This window comes from Pyrus communis, chromosome 13 (genome assembly GCF_041283825.1).
Source record: "Pyrus communis isolate YQ-2024b chromosome 13, ASM4128382v1, whole genome shotgun sequence".
NCBI classification, from domain to species: Eukaryota; Viridiplantae; Streptophyta; class Magnoliopsida; order Rosales; family Rosaceae; genus Pyrus; species Pyrus communis.
Genome location: NC_142577.1, coordinates 13,045,333 through 13,057,251, shown reverse-complemented (window position 1 = coordinate 13,057,251; position 11,919 = coordinate 13,045,333). Strand labels below are relative to the sequence as shown.

The 11,919-nt window shown below is 41.1% G+C and overlaps 1 pseudogene; it reads right to left on the bottom strand.

The window, feature by feature from the left end:
- Positions 1-6,076: 6,076 nt before the first annotated feature.
- Positions 6,077-11,398, bottom strand: LOC148691793 (uncharacterized; annotated as a pseudogene).
- Positions 11,399-11,919: the final 521 nt, after the last annotated feature.

Sequence of the window (11,919 nt, the reverse complement as noted above, 5' to 3'; positions counted from 1 at the left end):
TGAATTCCTTAGGATTTGAACTCCAAGAATCACATCAACTAATCCCATATCTTTTATATCAAAGCTAGAATTTAGCATTTTCTTTGCGGAGTTAATCATATCTTTGTTTGTTCCCATTGTAAGCATGTCATCAACATATAGACTTACAATAACACAAGCATTTTTTGTTTGCTTAAAATAAATGCATTAATCACTTTCATCGATTACAAATCCATTTGTAATCATATTATGATCGAATTTTTCATGCCATTGTAATTCTGAAATCTTCCAATTACAAACGTCTTAGAACTTGGCACTTCAGACTTATACTTCTTGTCCAGAGACTCCCACAATTGTTTCGCTGTCTTATATGATGAATAAACATCGTATAGAGAGTCATCTAAAACATTCATAATGTAGTTTCTGCATAGAAATTCATTGTGAGTCCAGGCTTCTATAGCCTGCAGAATTTCGGCAGGCATATCTCCCTCTTTTGGTGTTTTAGAGGCCACCGAAGTAATGACATGGCTCAAATTCAGAGTTGTCAAATAGAACAACATCTTCTGTTCCCAATGTTTGAAATCAACTCCCTTGAATTTCTCAGGTTTCTCAACGTGTTGCTTGACGACACCAACATTTGATTGATCCATGGTTTCATAGGAATAGAAATTTCTATCTTAGATTGTTAAAACCAATCAAATGTCAAGTATATAATATATAACAATTGCACAATTTATTTCGAATAGAAATTTCACAAAGATACAATATATCTCACAATATAAACAATTAATAAAATTGAATAATAAATCACAAAACACTGACTTGGTTAAGAAGATAGAGGCTTGCAGTAGCAATCTCCTAAGACAGAAATTCACCCCTACACCAAAGCAGTAGTTCAACGGACATCTATCTTGCAGGATACAACTATCTAATCCAAGTTCTTGCACTCGAACTTGGATTCTTGGCGAATTGGTTGTGGTGTTTCTTTGTGAAGTATGGAAAAAGAAGCGATGGAATTATTGTTCGATTTCTGATCTTACGGCCATATTTATAATGGCGTAATGAAGCAGTTATAGTCGTTCATGTTTATCTTAAAAAACGGTTGTAACTGATCTTGTGAGCAAAGTTAGAATTTAGAGATAAAAGTGTTTAGAGAGTTTTTGGAGTTTTGCAAGAGTGAGGACTTAGGTTTTTAAAGAAAAATGGGTAGTGTTTATAGGGCATGGCCGAACCCTTTGGAGAAAAGGTGGCCGGCCTTTGGGATGCGTTTTGTATGCATTTTGTGGTTTAATGTGTGAGTTCTTTGGCAATTAATGGATTAATTAGGTAATTAATCCATTAATTAGCCAATTAGCACATTTTTGGAATGAATATTTTGGAGGTTATGAAATAATTACCTTGTGGAAAATATAGGATGAGGATGGATGAAATAACTTTGAATTTGTTACCTATTTTAGGTACTTTTGACTTAATTGTAGAATGTTTGTCCACTGCTCGCGCGTAGTAATTCTGGTGCTCCTCAAGGGTAATTTTGTCCTTTTAGCCCAAAAATCTACGTGTCGCCTCTTGATTATTTTTGGCTCCACAAATGCCCCACACCTTTTGGGCTGCTTGTAGGAAAGGGCAGCAGGTGTAGAGATCTTCTTGCTTTAGGAAATGTAGGATTGTTTCCTATTTTGATGTTGATTCTCTCTTTATTAGGAAATTAGATCCTTCTAGGGAAGGGAAATAAATTTCTCTCATAGCCTATTTAAGTCCACCTTCAGTGAGTTATTAAATCAACTTTGGAGAGCGATTTATTCAACCTTACAAGAGATAGAGAGAGCTTAGATGATATTTGTTCATCTTCCTCTAGCAATCTTCTACATCTTGCCCGTGCAAAGGATCATCTTTCGTTGCTTTCTTGTCCTCTCCGCATCGTACCGAGGTAAGAAAAAAAATTAATTTTCCTTATCTTCTCCTTGGATAGTGTTGTCACAGGGCAGCCATTAGGGTGGTGCGGCACGTCAGCTATCAAGGGCTAGAAGTTGGCTTGGCATAAGCTGAGGAGGTGTTGTGGCAGAGAGCAGTGGCTGCTCGGCTTGGCTCAAGCCAAGGGCAGCTTGCATGGCTAGGGCTGCGAATTGAGGTGCTGGGGCACAGTGCTAGGTGAGCCGTATAACTTATGTCCTTTGGGCTCTTGGACTTAACGGGGGCCAGACCGGTGATTGAGAGAGATGAGGAGGTCGAAGACCTCATGGGCTACTGGAATGCTGGGCATGCAGGCCTCCTACCTGTTGGTTTGGGAGAAAAAATGAGGAAAAAACTAGTATGGGTTGAGTTCCCTTGCTGAGTACCGTGAATAACATTGGTTGCTTAGTTTTCTTCGCCGAGAGAAATGTGGGTTGCTCTCTCGAGAGAAGGTAAAGAGGATCAAGGCGGATACTTTGGTTGGTCTGATCGCTGTCGTGCAGCCTACTGTGAATGAAGGTAGAAAGAAGAGATCTTCCCCGTCTGCTCAAGAGATGCTAGTTAAGAAAAAACTAAAGACTTCCTCTGCTACTCGTGAAGGTCCACCTGCTATCGAGAGGCTTGTGATTGACATGACTTCTTCCAATAAGAAGAAAAATGAGGCTGCTAAATCTGAGTCTGTGGTGCTTACTATATTGAAAATGGCTATCAATTGCTGATAGTATTGCTTAATGTAGAGGTCTTGGCATGCCCCTAGTGCCAAAGTCTATGCCAAGACGTCCGTTGGGAGCTAAGTTCAGTTCTTTTTCGGAAAGGCTTGCTATTATGAAGAGCGATAAGGTGGACTCTGCTGCTAAAGTGGCACTAAGGCACACTCCCTTTGCTGCTAAGACTGATTCACCTGCTGGGAAGGAGGAGGCTGCTTGCGTGGGCAGCTGTGAGAAATCCACTTAGCCTGCTTCTGGGAAGGCTGCTGAGATTTGTGTATTCTTGAAACTAGATATGCTTGAAGATATAGATGTTTGTGCCAAGTTTGTTGATGGCGTTAGAAAGGTTTGTTTGCCCAAGTTTGTTTTGTGAAACATACGACCCAATATAGAAGGACTGCTCTACTTGCTATGATGCATATATAGCAAGGCTGCCTAGGAGGTGGTGAAGACTATGGCAGGTGAAGCTTATTCCTCAGCCGAGGAGATCAAGAGGTTAGATTCTGATCTCGTTTCACTGTTTATGCAAAGGATGAAGAGTTGATTGCTGCTTATAATCAAGTGATCTATTTCAAGAGAATCGTCGATAGGCTTGAACCCCAAGTGTTGAAACTTCAAGGTGTACTGAATATCAACGAAAGTCTAAAGAATGAAGTGGATGAGTTGCAGCGTGTCTGTGTTAGTCTGCTCAAGGAGAATGAGCAGCTGAAGGGTGAGAAGGATGGGCTCGAAGTTTCGAGATTTTCTCTATTTCTCCGGAAGACTTGTTTGCTTTTACTTTTAAAGCTTCCATTGGTGAAGTAATTGAAGAAGTTGGTGCCTAGGCTAGGGCAGCTAGGGGGTGAAGCACTGGATGATGCCATTGCTAAGAACGTCACAGTTGCTGAAGGTGTGGCGACTGTGTAATTGTGGGATGTCCAAGCTGCTGAAGTGTAGTCTTTTAGGTAGCCTCTGTTTTTCCTTGTAGCTCTTGTTTTTCTTGAACTCCTTCGGCCTTTGCTAGTTGTTTATAAACATGCTTCCTTCGCTTTTCTTCATCTTCGCTTATTTTGTTCATGCGCTAACCTTTAAACTTTATAGACCAGTGGCAGGCGTGCTACTTTTCTATAAGCAGACAGGCCCGCGTAGCCTATGCAGTCGTAGGTGTTGGTGTAAAACTTTGCAAAGTTGTTAGCCATAGGGTTGGCAGCTGGATGCCTTACTTACAAAAGCAGACAAGCTCGTGTAACCACTAGGCTGTTAACCTTGGCTTTCTCCAATTCTGTAGGTTGCGTAACAAGTATCACAACACTTTAGGACTTGGTGTAAGCTGTTATGCACTTGGCAAAGGTAAAGTTTATCGACTATGTAGCATGTTGGTAGTGGATAAAGCTTCGTATATGCACGCGAGCTTGTTTAACCTTTCACAAGAATATACACTTGTATAAGTCTAATGTGGCTTTACTGCTTAAAGGGCAAGTCATAGGCAGTCATCTGGCTTACCTTAGTGCACTCGGTAGCAGCTTTAGGGTTCTAGGGCAGCCATCCATCAGATGTAGTGCGTAATGTGCCCCCTCTGTTTCTAGGGCCCGGTTCCCCACGGATTAGGCCAAAAGACCCAAAATCCTTCAGTTAGCTAAGCCTTGAAAAAGACCATTGTGGCTACTTTTAGGAATCCCAGCACAAGCCATTGTGCATCTAGTTATACTAGGGCAGCCAGGCTCATCCATGTCTGGATATTCGGAGTGTAAAGTTTATCCTCCCGTCTTGGAGAGCTAACCTATATGGGTGTTGGGGAATTGGTTTACCTTCTCACACTGGAAAACATGGTTGGACCCTCAGGGGATGCAATCCTGCTATAAGTCTCTAAGAAGAGTACGGTCTTCTTTTAAAGTGCAGGAGTGATCAGTTGTTGTAAGCATGCAGCCGAGCCAAGTTGTGATTACTTCTGAATTCATCATTGAAAAACAAGTGAAACGAACGAGAACTTAGTTGTAAGGTAAGAACTGCATAACAACTGGATAGTCCTCTGCTTGTAAAGTGGTCCCTGTTAAGCCACTTGAGTCTTCAAGCTTTAATGTAGTGGGAGGTCACACATGGTACTTCCTCATATTGTAGTCGTTCTACTACTTTTTGATCTTTTTGTTGTTTCATGGTGGCGAAGGTGTAATTACTTTTGCCACTTACTCTGCTGATCTTGTACGGACCTTCCCAAATGGGATCCATCTTTTTAGAACCTTCTCTGTGGGCAATGATGAAGGCTTTTCTTAGGACTAGATCTTCGGGTTGGAACTGCCGGATATTGGCTCTTTCGTTGTAGCTGGAGAGGAGCTGCTACTGGTAGGTTACAATGCGGGTGATGGTCTGCTCGCACTTCTCCTCTGCCAGATCTAAGCTTGTGGCCATCTCCTTACTGTTCTGTTCAATGCTTGGTAGTAGAGCGGTGATACTTGACTTGATGACATTGGGATAAATGATTGCTTCTGAGCCAAATGCCAAAAAGAAATGAGTCTTATCGGTTGCTAGTCTTTTGGTGGTGCAATATACCCATAGACATCCGGGGAGTTCGTCTGACCATTTTCCCTTCTTGTTGGTGAGGGATTTCTTGAGGCAGTCGAGGATCATCTTATTGGATGCTTCAGCCCACCTATTGCCTTGAGGATATCTCAGCGTGGACATGTGCTGCTTGATGCCATACTTTTGGAAGAACTTCGCTATACCTTTGCCCATGAATTGCAGGTCATTTTCAGTGACGATGGACTATGGGATGTTAAATCGGCAAATGATGTTCCTCAATATGAAGTACTCTATGTCCATTTGAGTCGTGGTCGTCTTGGGCTCTGCTTCTACATATTTGGTGAAGTAGTCTGTTGCCACGATCATCATGCCTCTGCCCCTAGTAGCAGGTGGCATAAGTCCTACCAGGTCGATTATCCATTGCATGAATGGCCAATGACTTATATGTAGGTGTAGCTCGCTAGCAGGCAGTGCTGGTATTGGCTTGTAGCGTTGACAGCGGTCGCACTTTTGTAATAACTTCTTAGCATCTTGGTGCATGGTAGGGAGTCGTGGAGCTGGGGCCATGTTACACGTAGCAGGAGATGCTCAACTGTTGGTATTAGACCATTCTATAGCTAAATTATGGAGCAAGGGTCGGCTAGGGCCATGTGGGGCGCAACAGGAGTTAGTGCTCAACTGCCGGTACATGTTGCTCCTATGTAGAATCTTTTGGGGCGACAAGGACAAAACTTGCTTCCGAGTGTGTCCTTCCAAAGTTAGCTTTTCGGGTTGCAACAACTATTGCCAAAGTTAGCTTTTGAATTTTTGACAGCATCGATGAGAGTTTTTGAACTGTGGAATACATCAGGCCTCAAGCTCTTCTCATATGATGGTAAAGCTTATTGCTACTTCATATATCATTCAATATATGAATTAGTCATCCTCTGCTTCTGGTTTGGATATTAGAGAGGTGATGTCGGGTACTTCTTCAAGTCCTTGAATGTGCATTGGCGTGCCTTGTCCCAAAGTGCATGCTTTTCTGCCAGAGCGAAAGAGTCTGCTAGAGTTAGATCTTCTTTCATGATCAATTTTTTGAATAGGGGGTGGTCTGCTGGAAGTCCTTTTTGGAAGGCTGCTTTAGCTTTCAAGTCGTTGCATCCGATTATCCTTGCCTTTTCTGCTTTGAACCTCTTCACATAGTCACGAAGCGACTATTTTGGGTTCTTCTTGATGTTGAAAAAATGGTCATACTTCTTTTTGATTGAGCGATAGGATGAATATTCATTGGTAAAAACCAAAGAAAGTTCATCGAAACTTCAGATAGATTGTGGCGGCAGGGTGTAGAACCAATCTTGCGCCTCGCCTTATAGAGTGGTGGCGGATATATTACATATGAGATCGTCATTGTTTTGATAGAGGATCATTGCACTTCGATAATACTTTAAGTGTCTCTCCGAGTCTTCATCCCCTTTGAAAGATGTGAAATGTGGCATATTGAACTCGCATGGAGGCTTTGCCTGCTTGATCTTATCCGTGAAGGGTGACCTACTTATGTTGTTCATGTTCTGTCGCAGTGCCTTGTCTGTGACCTCATTGCGTTGGAAATCACACAATCGCTTGGTGAAGAGTATCTTTACTTCTTCCTAAATTTGCCTTTGTTAGGGTAGCAGAGCTCTTGGCTGCCCCCAGTCGTGACTTGCTGTTCTAGGCTGCTCTTCCATGTGTTTGGTTCATCTATGTCATGGATGCGGTGTGTGTGGTGCGTTCCTAGTAGGCGAGTGAGTTCTTCGCAGGCTACCAGTAGCCAAATTGAATGACTGCTGCTCTCCGTTCGTCGTGCTGCCTACTCCGATGTGAGGTGAAGGATGCTCCTTGCAGGCTTAGCTGTGAATGAACACTTTGCTTTGAAGGTTGCTCATGTTGACTATCGAAGTGTGACCCCAACTGTGAATGTATGCTCATTCATGGGCCTAGCCAAGAGTGCACGTTCCTCCGCGCGCTAAGACGAGAGTATACGCTATCTCGGGGGCCTCAATCGGGAGTGTACACTGTCCAAACGCTTGGTTCTTTGCTGGTCAAGTGGCTGCTTGCCGGGACGCTCCTAGAGGGGTTCTTTGTCTACCCTTGTCTTACTTCGAGACACCTTGTTTGAGGCATGTTACATCTCGGTGCGCTGTAAGAGCTGGTTCACCAAGGTCGTTTGTTGTGCGAGGGCGCTCTTCAACTTTATGACTTGTCGAGACAAGTGTTGTTCTCCATTTGGGTTGGAATAGCTTGGAAGAAATGCATCTCCTTGAGCAGTGGAAGTGTAGTAGACTTCGGGCGCAAGATTTGAGTTAGGAAATGTCAAATCCATAAAAGAATGTGGTGAAAGTGCTCCCAGTTCAATCATTGGTCCGAAAATTTGAAGCCGAGACGGTTGAACTAATCTTGGATCAATTTGAGCTGCTTGGAAGGCCACGAGAGTAGATTGGGTCGCGGGAGCAGGTTGGGCCACGCGAATAGGCTACTCGGCAGAAGCAGGCTAGGCAACAAGAGCAAGCTACTTGGCGGGAGCAGGCTGGGCCACGGGAGCAGGTTGTGCCATGAGAGCAGACTGCTCAAGGGGAATAGGCTGGGCCACGAGAGTAGGCTGCTCGGCGTGTGGCGCATGTGGGTGTTAGGCTAGGGCTCGGCTTGGCAACACGTTGGGCTTGGAGTGACATGGCTTGGGTTGTGGTTTTGGTGTTGTGGGCCTTGGATGGCACGGCTTGGGCTTGCTTAGATGGCACGGCTCAGGCCTTGGTGGTGGTGCCATAGACCTCGTCGTGGGTCGTGGCCGTGGTGGCCACCGCGGTGGTTGCCATGGTGGAGCCTCGTAACGGTGGTGCCACTCCACGTATGATCACATTTAGCCTCGTGGATCACCGCGGTCCCATTTCTTGAATATTGGAATTTCCACTTGTGGAATTTCCTAAATTTCTTGCCACTGTATGAAATTAGTAACGTTTTTCCAGAGAACTTAGATATGATATGCATCGGGATAGGTGTTACTTATCGGATTTACTAAGGAAGCAGGGAATTTAATATCTTGAACTAATCATTCTTAGTAGAAAATCGAAACAATAAGTATCACACATAGCACATCTTGACACATTGCAATTTATACGGTTGTGTTCATTTTGGTCCTGAACATATCATGATTTCATGAGACCTTTAGAGAATTATAGCCATATCAATTCTCAAAGATGCGACCCCACATCAATCTCATATAGGTCATGCTAATTGGGAATAGCCTGTTCTATTCATCTTAAACATAAGATATTAGCATTATTAAGAATAGTGATTCACCCTCTACGTCTTACAGGAAACACATTGTTTTCCATCATAGGAATGAGTAAGGATTATGTGTTTCTTACTTTGAGTTTTCCTCGACTAGTTTGCCTATTGAACCTAGACCATGGGATCTCCAATTAGCTAGGTTAGGTTTCCGTCAAGTTATAACTCATTGAGTTGGCTTTAAACCCCATTCCCCTCGATGTAAATGCCACTTGATCCTTGGATAGGCCCTTTGTCAAAGGATCAGCAATATTCTCCTTAAATTTAATATAATCAATGGAAATAATTCCATTCTTAATTAGCTGTCTAATGGTCTTATGTTGTCACCTTTTATGTCTCGACTTCCCATTACATATTCAACATTTTTGGCTCGACCGTGTGCAGCCATGCTGTCACAATGTATACATATTGCAGTCTTGGGCCATAATGGAATATCTTCCAGAAAATGTTTAAGCCATTTAGCTTCATCAGTAGTTGTATCTAAGACTATAAACTTTGATTCCATTGTCGAATGTGTTATACATATTTTCTTGGACGATGTCCATGACACAACTGCTCCACCAAGTGTAAATACATATCCACTTGTGGATTTACTGTTTGTGCTCCCTGAAATCCAATTTGCATCACTATATCCTTCTAATACTGGGGGATATTGAGTGTAATGCAAACCATAGTTCATTGTATGCTTTAGGTATCTGAATACCCTTATTAAAGCATTCCAATGATCTCTTCTAGGATTACTTGAATACTTACTTAGTCGGCTTATTAAATAAGCAAGATCAAGTCTTGTACAATTCATAATGTACATCAAGCAACCTATAATTGTGTATACTCTAATTGAGATACGCTCTCTTCTTCGTTTTTAGTAAGCTTTTGAATTGGATCAAAAGGAGTTACTGCAGGTTTACATTCATAATATCCAAACCATTTTAGAACCTTTTTAACATAATGTGATTGAGTTAAGACGTATCCATCTGAATTCCTTAGGATTCGAACTCCAAGAATCACATCAGCTAATCCTATATCTTTCATATCAAAGCTAGAACTTAGCATTTTCTTTGTGGAGTTAATCATATCTTTGTTTGTTCCCATTATAAGCATGTCATCAACATATAGACATACAATAACACAAGCATTTTTCATTTGCTTAACATAAATGCATTTATCACTTTCATTGATTACAAATCCATTCGTAATCATATTTGAGTCCATATAATGACTTAATCAACTTGTGAACTTTCTTTTCTTGACATTTGACAATGAAACCTTCAGGTTGTTCCACAGACGCTACAACTATTAATAACCTTATAGATGTTATTCTAGCTACTGGTGAATAAGTGTCAAAGTAGTCAAGTTCTTTTTTACGATACCCTTTGGCAACTAAACGAGCTTTATACTTGTCTATGGTACCATCCGGTCTCAATTTCCTCTTAAAAATCCATTTGTGTCCTATTAGTTTATTTCCAGGAGGCAAATTAACCAATTCCCATGTATTATTTTGCATGATGGATTCTATTTCACTTTGAATAGCTTCTTTCCAATAAGGTGCTTCAGATGATTCTAATGCAGCCTTATAAGTTTGAGGCTCTTCTTCGGTTACAAAAGTGAGGAAATCAGGACCAAAATCCTTTGCAATTTTTTCTCTTTTACTCTTCCGTGGTTCCAAATCTTGGCTTTGAACCCTAGAAGTTGAAGCATGATTATTGTCATCATTTCTTGTAGTAACATCATGTACTCTTTTGTTCAAAACATATGACCTATCTTTATAAGGAAAAATTTCCTCAAAGAACTTAGCTTCTGCAGATTCAAGTATCATATTTACATGAATGTCTGCAATTTCAAATTTATGAACCAAAAATCTGTATGCCGAACAATTATTGGCATGACCAATAAATATACAATCCACTGTTTTTGGTCCAAGGTTTTGTCTCTTTGGAAGAGGCACTTGGACTTTTGCAAGACAACCCCACACTTTCAAGGTTTTATATGTAGGTAACCTACCTTTCCAGATTTCATAAGGAGATTAATTAGTCTTCTTATGTGGAATTCGGTTCAAAATCGTGTTTGCAGCAAGGAGTGCCTCATCCCATAAATTATGTGGTGCACCAAAACTGTTCAACATGGAATTAATCATATTCTTCAATGTACGATTTTTTTTGTTCAGCCACTCCATTTTGTTGAAGAGTATATGGAGCTGTTGTTTGATGTATTATTCCATGTGTCGAACAAAATTTTGCAAAGTCATTAGATTCGTATTTTCCACCTCTATCCAATCTTAGGACTTTTATTCTTTTGTCTAGTTGATTTTCAACTTCGACTTTAAATGTCTTTAACATGTTTAAAGCTTCAGCTTTCCTATGAATCAAATAGACATAATAGTACTTGCTGCAATCATCAATGAAAGAAATATGGTAGTTTTTTCCTCCACGAGTTGGTGTGGATTTGAAATCACAAAGATCACAATGGATTAAACCAAGTATTTCATTGGATTTTTCCACTGATTTATATGAGTGTCTTGCATATTTAGATTATGTGCATATCTCACATTTAGATATTTTGTTCAGGGAACATTTGGGCAATAAGCCTAAGTTAACCATTCTTTGAAGAGAACGAAAATTAACATGACCTAATCTTACATGCCATAATGTAGAGGACTTAATCAAGTAAGTAGAAGAAGCACTAGGCTTGTGATTATTGTTAATAGCATTAGCAGAAAGTACATTCAGTTTGAAGAGCCCCTTAACTAGGTAGCCCTTTCCCACATACACCACACCCTTGGTGATTACAAACTTATCAGATTCAAAGACTATTTTGAAACCTTTGCTACTCAGAAGTGAACCAGAAATCAAATTTTTGCGAATATCAGGAACATGTAGAACATTGGTGAGTGAAAGCTCTTTTCCAAAAGTAAGTTTGAGCATCACTTTTCCCTTCCCTGCAATGGCAGATGCAGTTGCATTCCCCATGTATAGATTTTCTCCACCAACAATGGATTGGTAAGTAACAAATAAATTTAGACTAGCACACATATGCCTTGTTGCTCCTATATCAACCCACTAGTCATTAGAATTAGTCAATAAATTAACTTCAGATACAATAGCAATGTTGGAGCGGAAAATTTCGGATACTCCAATTCTCCACCAACAAGAAATTTTGAACACGTTGAGAAGCCTTGGACACCATCTTTGCTTATCAACAATGAAAGCGGGGGGACCTGCAAAAAAAAAACACTCCAACGCTCAAGTCAGTATTTGTTCAGCATGCTTATAAAATATAGAACGATCTTATACCTCTCTTTTCTCCCTCTCTCTTCCTTCCCTCATGCTGATGGGATTATTGCCCTTTTATAGGCATTCAAGTCTTGGGCTCCAAGTTTCACTCTCCTTCTATTTCTCCATGTTCCATGTAGTTATGTTGCTTCATTGTAGCTCCACTCCTCATGTTTGGTGTGCTAGTGGCTTATTTAGTGGATGAATCATTTTTGGTT